This window comes from Perna viridis, chromosome 15 (genome assembly GCF_037379345.1).
Source record: "Perna viridis isolate PV_CMFRI_1.1 ecotype Kerala chromosome 15, ASM3737934v1, whole genome shotgun sequence".
Lineage (NCBI taxonomy): Eukaryota > Metazoa > Mollusca > Bivalvia > Mytilida > Mytilidae > Perna > Perna viridis.
In genome coordinates, this window is record NC_142459.1 from 10014400 (window position 1) to 10040621 (window position 26222).

Below are 26222 nucleotides of genomic sequence, written 5' to 3' on the forward strand. Positions count from 1 at the left end.
TATGTTTGTTTGTTTGTTGGGGTTCCCCGAGCGGTTCAGAAGTTGTGTTTATTAGAAATTTCGGGAAACTAACCCACAGACGGACAGATTGATGGTTGATTCCTATATATCCCAACCCAACTTCATTTGAGGGGTGGTCTTATAGTAGTATTTCTGTTGAAATGTCAGTTATAACCAGCGAATATTTTCAAATATCGTTATGCAAAGACAGGATAGTGTGTATATATATATACATTATGAATGAATTTATAAAGCATATCAAAAACAAAACAAAACATATCATTATATAGTGGTTACTTACAATAAACATGTGTTTTCTTTTTAACTTTAATACATGTAACTGCCAATAATTTACCTGTTTCATTTGCTTTGCAGAAAGAACATTTTCTTCATTGACATATCTCTATATCAAAGCCTTGATGTGGGATGATTTGCGGTCACATGGCCCCTTCCAATCTTGTGCTTCACAGAAGTCATATGTTACAAGTCTGTCTCTCAGTTGTTGATACAGGGACAAGATAGTATTTGTAGACTTGTAACAGCTAGCGTTATCTGACCAAAAATGGATCTTCTGTATTTCAGAATGAGAACTGTGAATGTCTTTGGCTACATCAACCAAAAGTGCTGATGTAGTGGGTGCGTCCTGAGATGTTGGTCCCTCAAATATATGAACATATGTAAAACTTCTCAATTCAGTGTCTACCTTACGATAGCAAACAGTTATGTGCCAATTTAAACCTCTTTTGGCAAACTAAATCGGCCTGCCCCTCTCTATATCTATATTCTTTGGATTACTTTTTGATAGTAAACTTTCTTTTCTTCCCCATATCAAATTACTTAAATCTAGGTGTCTTAAGGCACTAGATATTTTAAAAATGGTGTTCAGTACCGAATGGGGTGCTGATACCTCAATTTTATTAAATTTATATAGATCTTTGGTTAGGTCTAAACTTGAATATGGATCTATTGTTTATGTTTGTTTGTTGGGGTTTAACGTCCGAGCAGCAATATTTCAGCTATATTCAGACAATGAACATGAAATGGATGATAAAATGAACATGAAATGAAAAAAAAAGGATGGGTCACAAGGATAATAGGGTCGACAAATTTTGATTGCCACTGAAAAAAGGGGAATGGGTAAGGGCGGGCAATTTAGCCTCCTGTGGCGGAGCGCAAAGGTTCCTACTCCTATCGAATACCACAGCAGGGTTCTTCAACGTGCGAGGAACGTGGCATCTTTCCCAACACGGTGCACCACTATGGTTTGCGGTCAGGTTTTCCGTATTATAGCCTGACAACCCCAGCATGTAACACGCCAGGGGTACCCCATTCCACCACCTGGGGCACACATCCCAGTTGCTCTGTGGGCAGAGCGCCTAGCCCCCGGCTAGGTTTCTGAGCACTATTTAGTCGCCTTTTACGACAAGCTTAGCGCTGCTGCAGGCCTATTCTTTTAACACCCGGACCTGCACGGGCCTATTGTTTATGGTTCCGCCAAAAAATCTTACCTTAAAATTTTAGACGCTGTTCACCACCAGGGGTTGCGACTTTGCCTTGGTGCCTTCAGAACCTCTCCTATTGAGAGCCTTTATGCCGAGGCAAATGAACCCTCCCTTGGAGACAGACGTTTGAAATTAGGTCTTCAATATGTAAGTAAACTTATGGCCTACCCAGGTAGCCCTGCCTACGACTGTGTCATTAACCCTATTTCTGTCGACATTTATCGAAAACATGAAAGCAAAACCCCTCCTTTTGGAATTCGAATAAAACCTCATTTGGAAGCGATTCATCTGGAGACCAATGCAGTGACACCTGTTGTTACTTCGAAATGCCCTCCATGGGAGCTTCCACACCCTTCTTTCATTTTTGATCTGCGTGAATATAAAAAGTCCGATACCAATCCTTTATTTTTACAACAAAAAATTTTCTGAAATTAAAGCAAATTATCCAGATTTTTTGACGGTGTATACAGATGGCTCAAAAGATGGCGATAGCGTTGCATGTGCTGCTGTCCATGGTGACAGAACTGTAACTGAACGGTTGCCATCAAGCGCTTCCATATTCACAGCTGAAGCTCGAGCCATATTGTTAGCACTTAAATTGATTACTCAATCTAATCTGTCATAGTTTATTATTTGTTCTGACTCTTTGAGCTGTCTTTTGGCAATTAAAAATCACAAACTGAAAAACACTCTTATCTTACAAATTTTATATTTTATTCATCGACTTCGGGAATTCGATATAGAGATTGTTTTTCTCTGGGTACCCAGTCATGTTGGTATTCAGGGGAATTCAGCTGAAGACAGGGTTGCCAAGAAGGCATTAAATGAAATAATAAAGGACGTTAGTTTGCCATACACCGATTTAAAACCTTTAATAAGAAAATATATTTTAAAGATGTGGCAGGACCGATGGGACGATCTTGAACACAACAAACTCAATTCCATAAAACCCGATCTAGGCGTTCATCAATCCGGGTCGGGCAATCGCAAAGAGCAAGTGGTCATGACTAGATGCCGCATTGGACATTCTAGATTCACACATGGCCATTCGCTTGTTGCTGATCCTCCACCTGAGTGTATCCCATGTGATTGCCCTTTCTCTATCAAACATGTTCTTCTAGATTGTGTGGATTTTGAATGTTTTAAATGTTTTATCGAAGTTATGTATTTTATGTCTTTATTTTATTTTATTTTATTTTATGTAAATAGCTGTTTGTTTTAATTTCATTATTTTATGAAGATACTTTGATCTTGCTTTTAATGTTTTCCTTGCATTTAATGTTCTTGCCGTGATATGGCCCTGGTCGCCGAAACGGCAATAAACAACAACAATCAATCAATCAATCTATATCGACGAGGCAGAAATTTCATGACCCAGTCTGCAATTATAAGACACTAATCCTCTTTCATATTACTCAGCAATCCTGTTCTAGCCCGGTCTTGGTTTCTTAAACTTATATTGTGACTCTTCCACTCATTGATACCTGACAAAGCCTTTTCCACCTGAAACAGAAAAAAAAAAATGAAGTTGCATCCATTATTATGCTACATATTAATATACCCTGGCTTGTACAGGATTTTGATATTGGGCAGGAACCTAAAATTGCGAACATAATTGATTGATTGTTGGGGTTTAACGTCCGAGCAGCAATATTTCAGCTATATTTAGACGATGACCATGAAACGGATGATAAAATGAACATGAAATGATGATGAAATGAAAAACGGGATGGGACACAAGGACAGTAGGGTCGACAAAATTTGATTGCCACTAGAAAAAGGGAGGGATGGGTAAGGTCGGGCAATTTAACCTCCTGTGGCGGAGCGCAAACATTATCGATTTCTTGCGGGTCATCGGTTTATTTAATAAAATCTAAATTGGATACCTTCCTTGATTTTTCAATATTTTAAATGTTTTAAATGTTTTATCGAAGTTATGTTTCTATATGTATTTTATGTCTTAGGTTCACCTTTTATGTACCTTTTTATATGTAAATAACTGTTTGTTTTAATTTCATTATTTTATGAAGAGACTTTGATCTTGCTTTTAATATTTTCCTTGCATTAAATGTTCTTGCCGTGATATGGCCCTGGTCGCCGAAACGGCAATAAACAACAACAATCAATCAATCAATCCTACTCCTATCAAATACCATAGCAGGGTTCTTTAACGTGCGAGGAACGTGGCATCTTTCCCAACACGGTGCACCACTATGGTTTGCGGTCAGGTTTTCCGTATTATAGCCTGACAACCCCAGCATGTAACATGCCAGGGGTACCCCATTCCACCACCTGGGGCACACATCCCAGTTGCTCTGTGGGCAGAGCGCCTAGTCCCCGGCTAGGTTTCTAAGCACTATTTAGTCGCCTTTTTCGACAAGCTTAGCGCTGCTGCAGGCCTATTCTTTTGACACCCGGACCTGCACGGGGCAAACAATTGCTAACAACATATGCGCCATCTTTATAAAGCCAAAATACCACATTTTAAGCAGATTTGTCTAGTGGGAATCTAGGTTGTAATAACGATTAAAATCCTTCTTTGCCAATGCCGTTAACACTGACAATGGATCAATAATCAGTGAACAGCCCAAGAAATGTGAATTCATTTTAAATGGCAATAATTCCAATCTATTTACATGTAGCATATGCCTAATTTGTGCATTTTGATTAATTGTTTGTTTGTTTGTTTGTTTGTTGGGGTTGCCCCGTGCAGGTCCGGGTGTTAAAAGAATAGGCCTGCAGCAGCGCTAAGCTTGTCGTAAAAGGCGACTAAATAGTGCTCAGAAACCTAGCCGGGGGCTAGGCGCTCTGCCCACAGAGCAACTGGGATGTGTGCCCCAGGTGGTGGAATGGGGTACCCCTGGCGTGTTACATGCTGGGGTTGTCAGGCTATAATACGGAAAACCTGACCGCAAACCATTGTGGTGCACCGTGTTGGGAAAGATGCCACATTCCTCGCACGTTAAAGAACCCTGCTGTGGTATTCGATAGGAGTAGGAACCTTTGCGCTCCGCCACAGGAGGCTAAATTGCCCGACCTTACCCATGCCCCTTTTTCCAGTGGCAATCAAAATTTGTCGACCCTATTATCCTTGTGACCCATCCTTTTTTTTCATTTCATGTTCATTTTATCATCCATTTCCTGTTCATTGTCTGAATATAGCTGAAATATTGCTGCTCGGACGTTAAACCCCAACAAACAAACAAACAAACATGTTTGTTGGGGTTTAACGTCCGAGCAGCAATATTTCAGCTATATTCAGACGATGAACATGACATTGGTTAATTGATTAATTGAGATCTTATGGGATTAGAATTGTATGATTGTTTGTTTGTTGTTGGAGTTTAACGTCCGAGCAGCAATATTTCAGCCATATTCAGACAATGAACATGAAATGGATGATAAAATGAACATGAAATGAAAAAAGGAAAGTATGGGTCACAAGGATAATAGGGTCGACAAATTTTGATTGCCACTGGAAATAGGGAGAGTTGGGTAGGGTCGGGCAATTTAGCCTCCTGTGTCGGAGCCCTATGGTTCTTACTCCGGGAGAATACCACAGTAGGGTTTTTTAACGTGGAACTTGGCATCTTTCCCAACACGGTGCACCACTATGGGGTGCGGTCAGGTTTTCCGTATTATAGCCTGACAACTCCAGCATGTAACACGCCAGGGTTACCCCATTCCACCACCTGGGGCACACATCCCAGTTGCTCTGTGGGCAGAGCACCCTAGCCCCCATTCTGAGCACTATTTAGTCGCCTTTCACGACAAGCTTAGCGCTGCTAAAGGCCTATTCTTTTAACACCCGGACCTGCACGGGGCGTTATGTCCCTTACCCAAGATATACCTCCTTAAACTTAGGGCTACAATTATGTAGCTTTTCCGTTGATAGACTGTTGGATTTTGTTTCCTATTTCAATATTTGTTTTGTTTTAAGTATATGATTTATTCTTGAATCTTGAAGTTAAATATCACTTTGTTCAATTTTGATATAACTTGTATTTTTAAAATCTTAAACACATCAGTGGATTGTAAATATATATAAAACTCTCCCTATTTCCAGTGGCAATCAAAATTTGTCGACCCCATTGTCCTTGTGTCCCATCCCTTTTTCATTTCATCATCATTTCATTTTATCGTTAATTTCATGTTCATCGTCTGAATATAGCTGAAATATTGCTGCTCGGACGTTAAAACCCAACAAACAAACAAACAAACAAACAAGGGACATAACTCCTGAAATTAGTGATATGTTTGTATCATATTCAGTTGCATCAAAACTTTTCAAGGTTTCATTTGAAACAGAATAAAATCAATGCAAGTTACTTTGATCCTTACATGAGATTGATGCCAAATACTGAATAAAAACGTTTCAATGATTTGTAAAAGTTGTATCCTCATCCTAGGTCTACCTCCTTAATAGACGGAACGAGTGTTCCACAGTGTTTTATGGGTTTTTCGCCAAAGATTGACTTGGAATCTTCATCTTTGTTGTTTAGATTGAATAAAAAGAAAAGCTAAAGACTGATAATACTGGAAGTCTTAAAAAAAATCCGAGTTTTTGATATTTTATATCATACATAGAATAAACAGTGTGTTAATTTATTTGAAGGATAATATGTTAACAGCATCATGCGATAATGATGTGATTTGATGAAAGGACTTTAAAATATCGAATTTACTTACATCGTGTTCTGTAATTATACATTCCTCACAAAGAGTTATTGAGGTCAAGAAATGAAAGAGTAATCAAGGGAGCCAAGATTCAAGTGGTAATCAAAAGAATGTTATCCAGGGACAAAGACCAGACATGGGAAACAGACACACACAAAAAAGAACATAAAATAACCAAAACATTACACACATAGTAACAAAAATAAATAAAAGCACTCGGACTCCACTAAAAAGCATGGACCAAGTGTACCGGTAGGTTAAGCGTCCTCTGCTTTTTCTAGAAACACCCATCGAGTTGCTCATAAAAAAAGTCATATCCACGGTAGCCGTAAAAGGAAAGGAAAACCATGACATGTTGAACAAATCAGTTTTCATGATGGAGATGGAAACACCGTAGCAATCCACGTGTTCATAATGACCACCATCAAACTTCTGAAGTGATAACTTTAATCTTGTAGCAACATAACCCTGTTCTAGAAGCTTAATTGTACAAAGTCTAGCGCGATACAAATAGTCTGCGTACGAATGAAAAGTCATCGCGTTTGTCGTATATTTTGGTAAATAGTTTCCCTTTTCCACAGAAATCCTAGTCAAGATATGAGGCTAACTTCACAGCGTCTGTTGTAATCTTAATCTCACGTTCGTTGCAATGTATAAAATGTCCGAACCTATGATTGTTTTACGATAAAACATCATCTATGTAGCGGAAAATGAAATGAGATGAACGTATCAATTAAACGATGTTCTTTCTTTTGGATCGGGTCACCTATAAGGTCTGCCTAACCAGTTTGGAGAATTAGGTTAGCAAGTAGAGGAGCACAATTTTTTCCCATTGGAATTCCAATCCGTTTGTTGAAAAAAGCGTCGAAGTTCCTTACCTAGATTTAGGTACTTTATTGAAACGACTGCAATGTCTGTGTAAACACTGGTCTGCCCGGTTAACAGTTTGCATTTTTTAAAGTATATATAGATTTTGTTTACTATAATCTTAATGTAATATTGAATTTTGACATTTTAATTTCATGGTTTGGAATTTTTTTTCATCGAGTACTTAATTAATATAAACATTGCTGTCAAACAGAATTCGTACCAAATTGATAAAAATATCAACAATAATAAAAAAAAGTGTTCTATATTTTTTTATGTATACGATATACGGTGGTTGCAATTAAAACGTAATTGATATGTTGCCAATAGAGTGAAATAGTTATTCCGAGTTATATGTGCGTAAACATGACCTGATTAGCCTATATGGAGTCCCAGTTTTCCAAATGACTATCTGTTTTAAATATAAATTTTTTTCAATGAATTTAAGCTAAAAGAAACAGTAAGGTGAGTGGCTATTCATCGCCTATATTAGTGGGGCTTTTCGTTTTGTGTTCCGGGAATTGTTGTTCATAGATTTCCCACGTTCCTGTGTCTGGAAATGTTTCTTTGACTTATTTATCTATATAAAACACAAAAAGGTACTAGTGAAAAATGTACAAACAAAATAGTTTTTAAGCTGTGGTTTTAAATCTACATGGTTATAAATACAGGTTTGCAAGGGAAATTATTTGCCTTTTTGAGAAGTTTATGTTTTAATCAGGAAATTAATTGAGTAACAATTTTCCATCAGTGAAAAGTGGTCAGTATGAAATAGAAGGTGCCATCAATTCAAAGAGTAATCAAGGTTATAGACGTAATCAAAAGAATGCAATCCAAGGACAAAGACCAGACATTTTCTTTGTAGTCTGGAACTGTAGCTAAAAAGCAAAAAATGTCTATTCACAGAGTACTTTTTATTTAGTTCTCCGAATTGAACTAGATGAACTGCATAATTATGATAAATTGCTGATTTGGCTTGATCATATTCAGTGGATATATATATGTTCATGTCCTATACGTATTGTTCATGAGAGAGTAATCAAGGGAACCAAGGTTATAGCGGTAATCAAAAGAATATAATCCAGGGACAAAGACCAGACATAGAAAACAGACATAAACAACAAAGAACATAAAGTAACTAAAAATCATACATACAAAGTAACAAAAGTAAATGAGCAACTCGACATCGTCTGAATATAGCTGAAATATTGCTGCTCGGACGAAAAACCCCAACAAACCAATCGGACTCCACTAAAACTGGGAGCATGGACCAGGTGCACCGGCAGGGTAAGCGTCCTCTGCTTTTCTAGAAACACCCGCCGAGTTGCTCATAAAAGTCAAGCTGCTGTGGTATTCGATAGGAGTAGGAACCTTTGCGCTCCGCCACAGGAGGCTAAATTGCCCTACCTTACCCATCCCCCTTTTTCCAGTGGCATTCAAAACTTGTCGACCCTATTATCCTTGTGACCCATCCTTTGTTTTTTCATTTCATGTTCATTTTATCATCCATTTCATGTTCATTATCTGAATATAGCTGAAATATTGCTGCTCGGACGTTAAACCCCAACAAACAAACAAACAAACATAAAAGTCAAGTCCGGGGTAGACGAACGAGGAAAGGAAAACTATGATCGTAAAATGATGAATACAAACGTTCCAATAATTTGTAAGAGTTGTTTCCCTTACCTTATGTCTACCTCCTTGAAGTTATGTTTTTCTTAACAACTTGTGAAGCCATTTAAAACAATTTCAATGAACGTTTCTTGTTATGAATGAAAAAATTAACTAGAAAGTAATCCACTATCAATGTTTTTAATTTCATATCCAAGTCCCCAGATACAAGTGATTAAATTTATATAAAAAGTTAGTCGCAGTTTTTCTGTAAAAGGAAGTATTTTTATGCATAATTTATTTCCTGTCGAGTTCAGTTAATTTTTTTTATCAAATTTGTAACCCAGATATAGTTTATTTGGATATTATAGTTAAAATTAACTTATATAAGAAAAAAAAAACACAGACATGTTTTATGTTTTACCGTGCAATAACTGTGAACAAAAAATAGAAACAACAGTGCTAGTAATTGCCGCTTGTCGTTATCACAAGTTTCATTTTGGTTAATAAAAATTGTTTGAAAACCATGTAACGTTGAAGTACTGTGTTGTGATCTCAGGCGACCTAACATTATAGAATATCTTTTCATTATAATACATTATTGTTGAGATTTTATATAACATTTAATTAGAACAATTGAAAAAAATAAGTTGACATGGGTTAACACACAAAGTGAATCGACGTTATGTTCAGATTACAACATGTACGAAGGGTCAAATACTTGCTTCGGTATAAAGATTGGATTGCGGATATTTGATAGATGTGATATCAATTAATCTCTTTTTTTATTGGTCATTCAATATGTCACAAGATGTAGAAATACCTACCATAAACTGTGAGCGATATCCCCAGTAATGACAATGTCCAGACAGTTTATGAGCATTACTGTCATTTCTCACATCCTTATACATTATTTTCTATATGAAAGACATAATTAGTGACTGCTAAAGGTATTATTCGGGCATTCTTGGTAGCTAGTTTATCTCATTTTTTATTTTTGTTTTACCCGAAGCTTCCAATGCTGATTATGCAGCTCCTTGAGTTTGATAGATGTTGGTATGGATTTCGCTTTAAATTTTGATATCTCGCTGTTTAAAGTACTTTTCATATCTAATTATTTGATCTTGAATTTTCTTGCAGATATGAATAAATGAAACAATTACTGTGAAATTACTTTAGGCTGAATACAATACAAAAACAAATAAAATAAATAAATTAAATAAGATAAATTAATGTATGGAAAAAAAATAGAACGTCACATTCATACGACGCTTCGGATAATTTCCAATTAAAATGCTTTTCATGAATTATAAATAAAAATATTATAATTATGTGTGGTATTGCATGTTTGTGAATGATAAATTTTGAATAAACTTATAAAACACGCATGCGCTCACATTTCTCTACATGTAGTTGTACATGTACTTTTACACGCATATGTAGTATATACAATGTGTGTTTTAACTTGGTATGTAGGGGGCTAGGGCGCTCTGCCCATAGAGCAACTGGGATGTATGCCCCAGGTGGTTGAATGGGGTACCCCTGGCGTGTTACATGCTGGGGTTGTCAGGCTATAATACGGAAAACCTGACCGCAAACCATACTGGTGCACCGTGTTGGGAAAGATGCCACGTTCCTTGCACGTTAAAGAACCCTACTGTGGTATTCTCCCGGAGTAGGAACCATAGGGCTCCGACACAGGAGGCTAAATTGTCCGACCCTACCCACATCTCCCTATTTCCAGTGGCAATCAAAAATTGTCGACCCCATTCTCCTTGTGTCCCATCCCTTTTTCATTTCATCATCATTTCTATGTTCATCGTCTGAATATAGCTGAAATATTGCTGCTCGGACGTTAAACCCCAACAAACAAACAAAACAAAAACTTGGTATGTACATAGATTTACAACAAACCTATTCTATCATCAAAGCAGTTTAAGTTTGAAAGTTCAAAAGCTTTAAAGTCGGTACATCTAAAACATTTCAACAAAATACAGAGCTTTTAAAAACGACATAAGCATTTTTATTTAATAGAAAAAAGAGAAACAAATAAAACACTGGATAAATACAGGTATTTCATAACAAAATATTACAATTCTGGTTTATAAAAGGCACAGTACTTTTCTTTAATGACGTGCCCCGTGCAGGTCCGGGTGTCGAAAGAATAGGCCTGCAGCACCGCTAAGCTTGTCGTAAAAGGCGACTAAATAGCGCTCAGAACCTTAACCGGGGGCTAGGGCGCTCTGCTCACAGAGCACCTGGTTTGTGTGCCCCAGATGGTGGAATGGGGCACCCCTGGTGTGTTACATGCTGGGGTTGCCAGGCTATAATACGGAAAACCTGACCGCAAACCATAGTGGTGCACCGTGTTGGGAGAGATGCCTCGTTCCTCGCACGTTAAAGAACCCTACTGTGGTATTCTCCCGGAGTAGGAATCATAGGGCTCCACAACAGGAGGCTAAATTGCCCGACCCTAACCACCTCTCCCTATTTCCAGTGGCAATCAAAATTTGTTGCCCATTATCCTTGTGTCCATTCCATTTTTCATTTCATAATGGTTTCACGTTCATTTTCTCATCCACTTCATATTCATCGCCTGAATATAGCTGGCATATTGCTGCTCGGGCGTTAAACCCCAACCAGCAATCAATCAATCAATCACTCTTTAATGACATCATAACCTACATCATATTTTACAATTACAATGACATCAACTACAGAGCGTAAGATAAAAACGTCAACAATTACAAGTCTCTGTTATTTAATTGAGTTTTTTAATATTGTCATTAGTAATATTTTTATTTAAACATTGCACCATGGGAACTAAACCGATTTCCGATTTATTTTCCCATTATTGGTTTGATTATAGATACAAATGCATAAACTTAAATAACTGGGAGTAAAGAGCGAATTCAAATGTTATTAAAACCATTTAGTTAACCAAAACAATTTCAGTTTTAATTTAATAACCACAAATATTATGCAATGTTTAACTACAAGCATTTGTTAATGTTATATCACCATTATTTTTGTTTATTGCAAAGTAATTGAGGCTCCTGTAATTTAACTGAACATGTATTTAATGACGATTTTATAGTCATAAATAAAATCCTTGGAATCTGTTTATAGTTTGTGAGAACACGATATAACACATTTTGTTAAAAATATCAAACAATATTGAATTTATTATCGTCATTAATATTTGCAAAAAGCGAAATATTCATTCGTCTAAACAAAAACTCTTTGGTAATTTTGAATGACAAGTAAAGTAATTTGATCTTCAATCAAATTAAGTGTAATAACACTAAAGTCTTTAAGACTGCAACGTCTGACGTTCAAAATTCACTTTAGACGCAGCAGCCAGTCCTTAAAAAATATTCGAGAATCTTGAAAAGTCGGTAATAGTTAATGATTTTACGCGACGTTATCCGATTGTCAAACAACGTTTGAATTGAATAATGTCCAAGATTTTCGGATTTTCGAAAGGCCTGTCTGCAGCGGTTAGTAAGAGAGGAACCGTACTACTACAGCTTCGTAGAGGTTGGTACAGTTATTGTGTTGTATATTATCATAATGTATTTAATGTCAGGTTGAATTTTCAGTGCCTTACACACAATTTTGGCTACTACTAAATACGTACTTTGGTCTTGAAGTGTTAAAAAAAATCTTCATAACTCCGGGCATGAACGTATAGATATGAGCCTGTCTGATACTTGGTCTTGCCGGGAATGGCCAAAGAAATACGTTTGCTAGCATTCCGTTTTGTTGGATTAGCCATTGTTTATCACTAAATTTTTGTTTGTGTTTAGAATCAAAACTATTGAAAATTTCATGTCAGTTTCGAAACAAAATCTCCGTAAATGTATATGTAAATAAGCTAACTTATAATAACATTAGAGTACAATCTGAGGGTTCGAGTGCAAGTATTGTTCAATCACATATCTTAGTCACTTAGTTAAATTCTGTACAAAATGTCTAGAGGTTCTGGAAATAAACGTTTTCCATCACAATTTTTGAAACAGTCGATAAAACAGTACATTTTGCTGAAGGAAGTCAATTATTGATTAAACATGATAATCCAAGTATGTAAAAAAAATCCACATCAGCAACAAGAACAAATCAAAATCTAATCGATTTTCCATGAAGATAAAATAAAAGCGTTTTGCTTCCTCAAAATTATTTAAAAAGTGGACAAAATCAATTATTTCTAAACATTTTGTTTGTGAGATGTCTAAAAATAAAAGCGTTTCCGGAAAAATAATTGAAAAATTTCCGGAATCGGATTCCGGTACATGCTTGTTTGTTTGTTTGTTTGTTGGGGTTTAACGTCCGAGCAGCAATATTTCAGCTATATTCAGACAATGAACATGACATTGGTGATAAAATGAACATGAAATGATGACGGAATGAAAAAGGGATGGGACACAAGGACAATGGGGTCGACAAATTTTTTATTGCCACTGGAAATAGGGAGAGGTGGGTATGGTCGGGCAATTTAGCCTCCTGAGGCGGAGCCCTATGGTACCACGGTAGGGTTCTTTAACGTGCGAGGAACGTGGCATCTTTCCCAACACGGCGCACCACTATGGTTTGCGGTCAGATTTTCCATATTATAGCCTGACAACCCCAGCATGTAACACGCCAGGGGTACCCCATTCCACCACCTGGGGCACACATCCCAGTTGCTCTGTGGGCAGAACGCCCTAGCCCCCGGCTAGAGTCCTGAGCACTATTTAGTCGCCTTTTACGAGAAGCTTAGCGCTGCTGCAGGCCTATTCTTTAAACACCCGGACCTGCACGGGGCTATTTCTAAACACCTTTGCAGGTTATCGCAAGAACAAGACCAAAAAATAATATCAACAAGTGATACCTATATTTATATATATGCATGCAGGTCGTTAAATCTTAAATCTTATAAAATGTATAAAGGCAATTAACCCTTACAGCTTGTAAATAACTTTGTCCCTTTTCTATTCAACATGTTTTTTCTAGATGAAATTTTGCAAACACCAGGCAAAATTATTTTACTGTGACAATATGTTTGATTTGTTCAAGACCGTTCCATCAAACAATCTCATTAATTTCTTGCAAGACATCGGTTTATTTAATAAAATCTAATTTTAGTAACTTATTGATGTTTTAATATTTTAATATTTTATCGAAGTAATTTAAGTTTTTTATATCTGAAATTTACATTTTTGCGTACCATTTTATATGTAAATAGCATTGTATTTTTATTTCATGTTATATGAAAAGACTTTGATCTCATTTTGATGTTCTTAGATTGTTAAATGATCTTGCCATGATATGGCCATGATCGCCGAAACAGCATTAAAAAATCAATCAATCATGTAAATAGACTGCTGTATTATTTTATAAAACAATGATATCATAATGAAGCCAAATAAAACAACATTAGTATTTTGGGTTATACTCAATGACTAGAGATAGAAGTTAAAGTTTAAGCAGATATACCTAAGGTACAACTCATTTGTCCAAAGTAATTAATATTAATTTCATGTAGGCATCGAAGGAACTTGTATTCTGTATCAAACGAACGCTTGATAGGCTTCAATGAAATTGAATATGATACAAACATATCACTGATTTCAAGAGTTTTGTGCCTTATACCTAGGCCTACCTCCTTCAGTAGCAAAGAAAAAAAAATTTCTTGTATTGAATAAAGGCTGATGAAATAATAAACTAAAATAAACTAGTCCGATATGATTCCTGCAAAACCATCCTCAAACAGTATTGTGTTCCATATTTGAATTATCATTAGATGGATGCACATTGTTTAACTCAATATGATTTAATATCAATAGATCCATTTTAAACATATTCATGCTCTTCTGTACTGTTTTTTTTAATATGTTAATAAAATTTAAAATATATATCTGATTTGGATCATTAATTCTATATTTTAATTTCTTTTTAACAGCGCTACTTTGTTCAGGAGGTATACCTAGGGTAAGGGACACATCTCTTACAAATCATTGGAACGCTTGTATTCAGCATTTCACATCAATCTCATGTAAGCATCAGAGTGACTTAGATTGATTTCATTCATCGAAGTAACTTGCATTCTGTATTAAATGAATGCTTGATAGGCTTTGGTGAAATTGAATATGATACAAACATATCACTGATTTCAAGAGTTGTTTCCCTTCCCCTAGATCTACTTCCTTAATCAAAGAAATTTAATGACATGATATAGCAATAATAAGGTACAAAGAACATTGTTGTTCCATGTTGTTCGTTTTTCACCGTGTACTTTTCGTTACTGTGAATTGAGATTACGATTTTTAGCATAATTTTATTCCTCGCTTATACCGTCGTTAAGCATTGTTGTCGCTTTCTATGTTCAACAAAACAATCAATATTTTACCGATTAAGTTATACTTCAGTGATAGTGGCTGACAGTAAAAATTTCAGAGAGACGGAAATATTAAAAAGTGACATTGATAATAACTGTATTAAATTCAGGAAATTATTTCATAGGTTCCGGAAATTATTTTCAGATCCATGGGTGGCCTTGAGCTGACATTTTTCCTCACAATGGGACTGTTGTCTCTCTGACGTATTCACCATTTCCATTTTCGTTATATTGATACATAACGAATAATATGAAAGTAACTTATTTATCATATTTCAGTACTCGAATAGGAAGAGAAAAAAACATTTTACCTCTGCATTATTCCCCTATTGATAATTTCGAACTTTGTACTATTGGTATAGTCGTAATGAAGTAGCCCCGTGCAGGTCCGGGTGTCAAAAGAATAGGCCTGCAGCAGCGCTAAGCTTGTCGTAAAAGGCGACTAAATAGTGCTCAGAAACCTAGCCAGGGGGCTAGGCGCTCTGCCCACAGAGCAACTGGGATGTGTGCCCCAGGTGGTGGAATGGGGTACCCCTGGCGTGTTACATGCTGGGGTTGTCAGGCTATAATACGGAAAACCTGACCGCAAACCATAGTGGTGCATCGTGTTGGGAAAGATGCCACGTTCCTCGCTATTATATGGTATTCGATAGGAGTAGGAACCACTGCGCTCCGCCGCAGGAGGCTAAATTGCCCGACCTTACCCATCCCTCCCTTTTTCTAGTGGCAATCAAAATTTGTCGACCTTACTGTCCTTGTGTCCCATCCCATTTTTCATTTCATCATCATTTCATGTTCATTTTATCATCCATTTTATGTTCATCGTCTGAATATACCTGAAATATTGCTGCTCGGACGTTAAACCCCAACAATCAATCAATCAATCGTAATGAAGTAGACTTAGGTTAAGATTCCTACAAAAAATTGATACGTTTGTATAGATAATTTGAAATAAATCTCATTAAAGCATATAAGTAATTTAAATTTATTTCAATAGTTTTTAACTGAAAGCTTGAGAGACTTTGGGGAAGCTTATTATGATACAAACATATCATTTATATTTATTATTCCCTTAAGCGGAAGTGATTTCATATGTAACAACTGAAACAACATCGAACTTTTTTGTCTTTAAAAGCATCTTTATTAAAACAATAGGGTTTGTAAGTCTCGTTTTATTTTCATTTTCTTTACCAGAATTTACAACGTAGAACGTATTGAAAACCGAAGACTGATCTGCATTTTATTTTTACTTCCGGGTACTCGAAACGTTGTATTACAATGCAAAATCTACACTTTGTTTTTTCTTAATACCTTTATCATGTAGAAACCGATATTTTTTTATTTTTTATCGGGATTTTTTTTACACAAAAAGATGTTTTGTCCTCAACACTGAACTCAATCCCCGTGCAGGTCCGGGTGTTTAAAAGAATAGGCCTGCAGCAGCGCTAAGCTTGTCGTAAAAGGCGACTAAATAGTGCTCAGAAACCTAGCTTGGGGTTAGGCGCTCTGCCCACAGAGCAACTGGGACGTGTGCCCCAGGTGGTGGAAAGGGGTCATACATGTTACATGCTGGGGTTGTCAGGCTATAATACGGAAAACCTGACCGCAAACCATAGTGGTGCACCGTGTTGGGAAAGATGCCACGTTCCTCGCACGTTAAAGAACCCTGCTGTGGTATTCGATAGGAGTAGGAACCTTTGCACTCCGCCACAGGAGGCTAAATTGCCCGACCTTACCCATCCCCCCTTTTTCTAGTGGCAATCAAAATTTGTCGACCCTGTTGTCCTTCTGACCCATCCTTTTTTTTTATCATTTCATGTTCATTTTATCATCCATTTCATGTTCATTGTCTGAATATAGCTGAAATATTGCTGCTCGGACGTTAAACCCCAACAAACTGAACTCAAAGTTCTCTAAATGACAAGTCTCCATGCTTTTGAATGATTGACTAGGACCCAATCTCGTGAAATCACGGGGTCACATGACGAGAGTAACATACCCTATTGAACTAAATTCTGTATGTACATGTAACTTCATATTTCCTTACAGTATAATTCTAACAAACTAAAAAAACACTGAACTCCATTTGTCTTGCTCTTTCATGGGTAAGATTACAGTAATAAACCCTTTCTCGATTTTCCTAATCATCAAATGTCAGACCTATCATAAGGTATTTGAAAAAAACAATGTGCTTTAGTTAAGAATAAACTGTGCTGAGATATATAACGGTTTTGTAATGTAAATGTAATTGTATATTTGATCACAAGAGATAAAACACTATATATCGAAAATTTACGCAAAGATTGTTTTCAGTTAAATATCAGTGTGTTTACATATGACTGTGTATTATCTACGATAATTTTTTTACAATTCATATATCTCAATGTTGCATTATAAGAACAAATATAACAAACCTGATTTTTAATTGTTCTTTTCAATATGATTTCTTTATTGCGCCTTGCAGGTCCGGATGTCAAAAGAATAGGCCTGCAGCAGCGCTAAGCTTGTCGTAGAAGGCGACTAAATAGTGCTCAGAACCCTAGCTGGGGATGAGGGCGCTCTGCCCACAGAGCAACTGGGATGTGTGCCCCAGGTGGTGGAATGGGGTACCCCTGGCGTGTTACATGCTGGGGTTGTCAGGCTATAATACGGAAAACCTGACCGCAAACCATAGTGGTGCACCGTGTTGGAAAAGATGCCACGTTCCTCGTACGTTAAAGAACCCTACTGTGGTATTCCCCCGGAGTAGGAACCATAAGGCTCCGCCACAGGAGGCTAAATTGCCCGACGCTACCCCCCTCTCCCTATTTCCAGTGGCAATCAAAATTTGTCGACCCCATTGTCCTTGTGTCCCATCCTTTTTTCATTTCATCATTTCATGTTCATTTTATCATCACTTTCATGTTCATCGTCTGAATATAGCTGAAATATTGCTGCTCGGACGTTAAACCCCAACAAACAAACAAACAAAAACATTTTTGATCTGCGTGAATATAAAAAAAAGTCCGATACCAGTCCATTATTTTTACAACAAACAAAAATTTTCTTAAATTAAAGCTTATTATCCAGATTTTCGACTGTGTATACAGATGGCTCAAACGATGGCGATGGCGTTGCATGTGCTGCTGTTGATGGTGACAGAACTGCAACTGAATGGTTGCCATCGAACGCTTCCATATTCACAGCCATCTTGTTAGCACTAAAAATGATTACACAATCTAATCTTTCAGAGTTTATTATTTGTTCTGAGTCTTTGAGCTGTCTTTTGGCAATTAAGAGTCACAAATTGAAAAACACTCTTATTTTACAAATTTTATAGCTGAAATATTGCTGCTCGGACAAACAAACAAATTTTGTATTGTATTCATCGGCTTCGGGAACTTGATAAAGAGATTGTTTTTCTCTGGGTACCCAGTCATGTTGGTATTCAGGGGAATTCAGTTGTAGACAGGGTTGCCAAGAAGGCATTAAATAAAATAATTAAAGACGTGCGTTTGCCGTACACCGATTTTAAATCTTTAATAAGGAAATATATTTTTAAGATGTGGTAGGACCGATGGGACGGTCTTGAACACAACCAACTCCATTCCATAAAACCCGATCTAGTCGTGCATCAATCCGGATCGGGCAATCGCAAAGAGCAAGTGGTCATGACTAGATGTCGCATTGGACATTCTAGATCTACACATGGGCATTTGCTTGTTGGTGATCCTCGACATGAGTGTATCCCGTGTGATTGCCCTTTCTCTATCAAACGTTCTTCTAGATTGTGTGGATTTTGCCAACACCAGGCAAAATTATTTTGACTGCGACAATATGTTTGATTTGTTCAAGACCGTTTCATCTAAAAACATTATCGATTTCTTGCAGGATATCGGTTTATATAATAAAATCTAAATTTAATACCTTTCTTGATTTTTTCACTATTTGAATGTTTTATCGAAGTAATGTTTCGATGTGTATTTTAGATTTACCTTGTACGTACCTTTTTATATGTAAATAGCTTTTTGTTTTCATTTCATGATTTTATGAAGAGACTTTGATTTTGCTTTTAATATTTTCATTTCATTAAATGTTCTTGCAGCCCTGGTTGCCGAACCGGCATTAAAAAACAACAATCAATCAATCATACAAAGACAACTTTTATCCCTAGAAAATTTTGTTGGACTTATAATAAGGATAATATCAGCAATAAAATGAAAATTGACCACAGATAGATCTCATCATGCTGAACACTTTTATCCCATGCCAGAATTTAGCTAAACCGAACAGTTTTGGAGACATATGCGAAAAAAAACTACTGTCTGTCCACTATGTTCTATTCTTAGTAACGAATAAAAAATCTCTACATTAGTTCCATGCTAGATACCCCTAGGAACATTCATACTAAGTTGGTTCCAATTGGTCAAGTCTTGTCAGAGGAGAAGAGTTTTGAATAATTGGTTACGATGACGGACGCCAAGTGATGGCAATAGCTCACATGGCCTTCGGCCAGGTCAGCTAATTAAGTAGATATATTATTGGTATGATACCATGGTAATGAAGAAATCAAGTATTGGTCTAATATTTTTTTTTATTTGAATGATAACTGATTATACATAGTAATAAATACTGCGCATATCAGTTTAAAATAAAATCTTTAATTTCATTGATGTTATTGATAGAAATAATTTCCTTTCTTAAATGGTATTAAATTACAATAGCAACAGAAGTGATTTTTCTTTTTAAACGACTTGAGTAATTTTGCAGAGACAATTAAAACCAAATTAAGACCAAAAAGACTTCCTTTAGCTTAAATTCACCTGACACCCTTGACCCCTCTTACAGTCCCCCCTTTTTTTTTTAATTTTCTTATGTATATATCAATCGACCGCATGCAAAACTACTCTTTTTATTGCACTAGAGGATAAATTAACTGTCAGGCCAAACTGTTCCTATTGCTTTAGGAAAATTAAGGTATTCCAGAATAAGTACAGGTATTAAGTAGATCGGGAAACTTTTCCTACCTTTCCAATAGGATTTGGTTTATATCAAACCAAAATTCCTTGGATTACTTTTTGATAGTAAACTTTCTTTTCTTCCCCATATCAAATTACTTAAATCTAGGTGTCTTAAAGCACTATATATTTTAAAAATGGTGTCCAGTACCGATTGGGGTGCTGATACCTCAATTTTATTAAATTTATATAGATCTTTGGTTAGGTCTAAACTTGATTATGGATCTATTGTTTATGGTTCCGCCAAAAAATCTTACCTTAAAATTTTAGACGCTGTTCACCACCAGGGGTTGCGACTTTGCCTTGGTGCCTTCAGAACCTCTCCTATTGAGAGCCTTTATGCCGTTTGAAATTAGGTCTTCAATATGTAAGTAAACTTATGGCCTACCCAGATAGCCCTGCCTACGACTGTGTCATTAATCCTATTTATGTCGACATTTATCGAAAACATGAAGGCAAAACCCCTCCTTTTGGAATTCGAATAAAACCTCATTTGGAAGCAATTCATCTGGAGACCAATGCAGTGACACCTGTTGTTACTTCGAAATGCTTCCACACCCTTCTTTCATTTTTGATCTGCGTGAATATAAAAAGTCCAATACCAATCCTTTATTTTTACAACAAAAAATTTCTGAAATTAAAGCAAATTATCCAGATTTTTCGACGGTGTATACAGATGGCTCAAAAGACGGCGATAGCGTTGCATGTGCTGCTGTCCATGGTGACAGAACTGTAACTGAACGGTTGCCATCAAGCGCTTCCATATTCACAGCTGAAGCTCGAGCCATATTGTTAGCACTTAAATTGATTACTCAATCTAATCTGTCACAGTTTATTATTTGTTCTGACTCTTTGAGCTGTCTTTTGTCAATTAAGAATCACAAACTGAAAAACACTCTTATCTTACAAATTTTATATTTAATTCATCGACTTCGGGAATTTGATATAGATTGTTTTTCTCTGGGTACCCAGTCATGTTGGTATTCAGGGGAATTCAGTTGTAGACAGGGTTGCCAAGAAGGCATTAAATGAAATAATAAAGGACGTTAGTTTGCCATACACCGATTTTAAACCTTTAATAAGAAAATATATTTTAAAGATGTGGCAGGACTGATGGGACGGTCTTAAGCACAACAAACTCAATTCCATAAAACCCGATCTAGGCGTTCATCAATCCGGGTCGGGCAATCGCAAAGAGGAAGTGGTCATGACTAGATGCCGCATTGGGCATTTGCTTGTTGGTGATCCTCCACCTGAGTGTATCCCATGTGATTGCCCTTTCTCTATCAAACGTGTTTTTCTAGATTGTGTGGATTTTGCCAACATCAGGCAAAATTATTTTGACTGCGCCAATATGTTTGATTTGTTCAAGACCGTTTCATCTAAAAACATTATCGATTTCTTGCGGGACATCGGTTTATTTAAGAAAATCTAAATTGGATACATTCCTGATTTTTCAATATTTTAAATGTTTTATCGAAGTTATGTTTCTATATGTATTTTATGTCTTACGTTCACCTTTTATGTACCTTTTTATATGTAAATAGCTGTTTGTTTTAATTTCATTATTTTATGAAGAGACTTTGATCTTGCTTTTAATATTTTCCTTACATTAAATGTTCTTGCCGTGATATGGCCGTGGTCGCCGAAACGGCATTAAACAACAACAATCAATCAATCAATCAATCAATCTTATTTGCTTTTGTTACTTTGTATGTATGATTTTAATTACTTAATTTTCTTTAAAATTAAGAAAAATCAATATGTGAAGCAGTATTCAAATTTATAGCAACTGATAATAAACAACAAAAGAGGATACGTTGATAGTCGCTCTTATGTTTATTTGTTATAGGTGTAGTTTTCGTTACAATAGATCATTTGGTGCTAATTGTTAAATAGCGAATGATCATGCGTGGAGCATGCATAATGTTCTAATATTCACATCCACGAGGAAAGTCCTTTTGTACTAACAGAGGCATACCTCGCAAAACTGTATATTGAATATGCTCATCAACTTTTCACAGAAGGGTATTTTTCAGAAGTGAGACCTTTTATGTTCATTTTACATGCACCAATAACCATGTAAAACCATTACAATGTAAATCTACATTAAAAATTCTGTTTCAACCTAACCCTGTAAAATTCGGAAACCTGTCCAAAGACACTTTTAATTTATTTTCATATCAGCTGTAAAGTAATTTGAACTTTGGTACACCGGACACCTGTCTAAATCAAGCAAATCTAATCTACAATCGAGAAAGTGGTTTGCTTTAGACATGTTTTAGTTTAAATAGCATTTACATAAGGTTAATTAATATTTTTATCTTGCTAAAGATTTTTGTCCATGGAGACACTGATAATGTATTCGCACTTTAAGCAGGACGGGAAATTTATGTCGGCTACAAAGCGCCAAGTTAAGTTTTCTGAATGTATGATATAAGACATAAATCAGAAATAATAGATATATTTTACTTTGGCTGTTGTCTGACTGCTATTGCGTAATTCATTCTTTATATGATAAGAGTTGTGAATACATATAAATGACATTTCCCTAAAGTATAAAATAAGTTATTGAAAGTGATGGTCTAGCAAATGTTTCCAAGGAAAAAATGAATTTAAGGAAAGCCTACATTTTTTAGATGTATATATATATATATGTCCAAATTGAAAGAGCATTTTCACTATAAAGATGTAATATTGGATTAATACTTCGAAATCCTCTTATAAGTAAGGTTACTTAAATACAATATTAACTAGTTTCAAAGCTTTTTCAGATATTTATGGCCGGGTCCGGTTGTCAAAAGAATAGTCCTGCAACAGCATTACGCTTGTAAAAGGCGACTAAATAGTGCTCAGAGCCCTGATCGGCGGCTAGGGCGCCCTGCCCAAAGAACAACTGGTTTGTGTGCCCCATGTGTTTGAAAGGGGTACCCCTGGCATGTTACAAGCTGGGGTCTTCTATCCATTATACGGAAAACCTGACCGCAAACTATTATGTTACACCGTGTTGGGGAAGATATCACGTTTTTTGCATGTTAAACAACTCTGCTTTGGTATTCTGTCGGAGTAGGAAACTTTGCACTTCGCCACAGGAGGATAAATTGTCCGACCCTACCCCCTCTCCCTATTTCAAGTGGGAATCCAAATTTTTCGACCCCATTACCCTTGTATCACATTCCATTTTCCATTTCTTTATCAATTCATGTTCATTTTATCATCCGTTTCATGTTCATCGCCTAGATGTAACTGAGATATTGCTGGTTGGGCGTTCAACACTTACAATCAATCAATTAAAAAAAAAGGATATTTATGCAGGTATCGAGGAATATTTAAATACTTTATACATATAGTACTGCAAACAGAACAATGCAAACAAGTAAAAATTAGCGAAAAAAAAGCAAATAAAAAGCATAACGTTCATAAAAAACTTTCACTCACATATAAAAGCATTCCCGTGATTTAGAATTTTAAATAATGACAGTTGTTCAAAGTAGACTACAAGCTTCACGAGACGCTCGATTTTATCCGTCTGCCTTATTTTCAGTTTTATATAGAGCAAATCACGTAAGGTACAAAGAGTAATCAAGGGAACCAAGGTTATAGCGGTAATCAAAAGAATGTAATCCTGGGACAAAGACAAGACATGGAAAACAGACATACACAAAGAACATAAAGTAACTAAAATCATACATACAAAGTAACAATAGCAAATGAGCAACTCGGACTCCACTAAAAACTGGGAGCATATACCAGGTGCACCGGTAGGGTAAGCGTCCTCTGCTTTTCTAGAAACACCCGCTCATAAAAAGTCACACGTTACTAATTCTTTTCACATGATTTTTGAAATTTATTATGTGACAGAATATGATGCATCCTAGCGACAAAAATATAACAGCTGTCCATTAAATAGAATGGGTCGATAAAATGATTTCTGTTGTATAATTAATGCTTTTGTAGGATCGGCATTTTGTATGCATTTACTAATGTCCCATGAATACATCGAACTGTACAATATCTATTTTAAGTTAAACGCCGCAGACGGTTTAAAAAGAAAGCTTCAATCACGGAAATCACATAAAAGAAATATATAACAAAATGAAAATCCGTTATCACCATAAAATAATGTATATTGCAGATAAATAACTTTAAAGTAAGAAATTTAAAAGTGACAAATGTTATGCAAGATAAAGAATCTTCTATCCTTCTCCTTGAACTTGCCTCGATTCTGGCATGAAACGGTTAAACTAATACATAGTTTTCTATTCACTACAAATTTATTTATGAATGACAGAAAGTAGAATGCGTTTTCATATTTTGCTTACAACAATTTTGATAACATCAATATTTTATTTTATTTTATTTTTAAACAAGATTTTTTAAATTTTTCTTTAGATGAATGTATCAAGACTAGCTGAATAGTGCACTGGGTTTTAGTTGTTGAAAATTATTTAACCTGGGGTGACTTTTAAGGCCCCGTGCAGGTCCGGGTGTTAAAAGAATAGGCATGCAGCAGCGCAAGCTTGTCGTAAAAGGCGACTTAATAGTGCATAGAAACCTAGCCGGGGGCTAAGCACTCTGCCCACAGATCAACTGGGATGTGTGCCCCAGGTGGTGGAATGGGGTACCTCTGGTGTGTTACATGCTGAAGTTGTCAGGCTTTGATAAGGAAAACCTGACCGCAAACCATAGTGGTGCACCGTGTTGGGAAAGACGTCACACTCCTCGCATGTTAAAGAACCCCGCTGTGGTATTTGATAGGAGTAGGAACCATAGGGCTCCGCCACAGGAGGCTAAATTACCCGACCTTACCCATCCATCCCCTTTTCTAGTGGCAATCAAAATTTGTCCCATACCCTAGGTCTACTACCTTAAACGGTTTACAATCATATAAAGTTCAAAAGGGTACAAGTGATGGACAGTTTTTAAATTATGTATATCTTTCACAATACTGTTGTCATTTTGTAGCATGCTGATGAACACTATAATTACATCATGCACTATCTTTTTGGTGGATTGTGCAAAAAGAAAATTTTGTTTGTTTGTTTGTTGGGGTTTAACGTCCAAGTAGCAATATTTCAGCTATATTCAGACAATGAACATGAAATGGACGACAAAATGAACATGAAATGAAAAAAAAGAAAGGATGGGTCACAAGGATAATAGGGTCGACAAATTTTGATTGCCACTGGAAAAAGGGGGATGGGTAAGGTCGGGCAATTCAGCCTCCTGTGGCGGAGGATTTTTTTCCCATTTTTCATATCATCGTCATTTGATGTTCATTTCATCATCAATTTCATGTTCATCGTCTGAATATAGCTGAAATATTGCTGCTCGGACGTTAAACCCCAACAAACAAACAAACAAACCTAGCCGGGGACCGCAAACCCTAGTCGTGCACCGTGTTGGGAAAGATGCCACGTTCCCCGCACGTCGAGGAACTCTGCTGTGGTATTCCGTAAGAGTAGGAACCTTTGCGCTCCGCCGCAGGAGGCTAAAGTGCCCGACCCTACCCATATCCCTTTTTTCTTCTGGCTATCAATATTTGTCGACCCTATTATCCTTGTGTCCCATTCCTTTTTCATTTCATCATTATCATTTTATCATCCATTTTATGTTCATCGCCTGAATGTAGCTGAAATATTGCTGCTCGGGCTTTTAACCCCAACAATCAATCAATCATACTAAGTTTACATTATTTACCATATAAGATAAAATAATAAAGGGGAACGGACATGGAAAAATATGTTATATTAAAATCAATAAGCCGTGAGAGTTGGTCAAACTAATATTTTGATTATGATTATGATCTTCCTACATATTTGATTTTAATGCTGTTGATGAGAGGTTTCTCCTTGAAACACGTGTACAGCATATGGAAATTTACAATATATATAAAACTGGTATATTTTGTATCAGAGCAAACATTACATTGTAATAAAAAAACAAATTAATTATTTACTGCAAATACGGAACTTCCTTATGTTGTTATTACTAAAAGGATGGAAAATACCGGAAATGATTCCCTACGCTCCGGAAATTATCAGACCACTCGTGTGTAAATGTAAACAAAACAGCCATGACCAACACCTCAGTATAGTTATTATCTTTAAATCATTTTTTACAATACAATAAAAGAATACTAAGATACAATTTAGTACGTTCTCTATTCGTTATAAAATAGTAATCTTTCAC

At 36.2% G+C, this 26222-nt stretch overlaps 1 protein-coding gene and 1 pseudogene across 1 annotated transcript in view; one reads left to right on the top strand and one right to left on the bottom strand.

The window, feature by feature from the left end:
• LOC148596872 (uncharacterized) overlaps nt 1-26222 on the top strand; it is a 416353-nt gene that overhangs the window by 162576 nt on the left and 227555 nt on the right. The window lies entirely within an intron of this gene.
• On the bottom strand, nt 103-18222 carry LOC148596879 (uncharacterized; annotated as a pseudogene).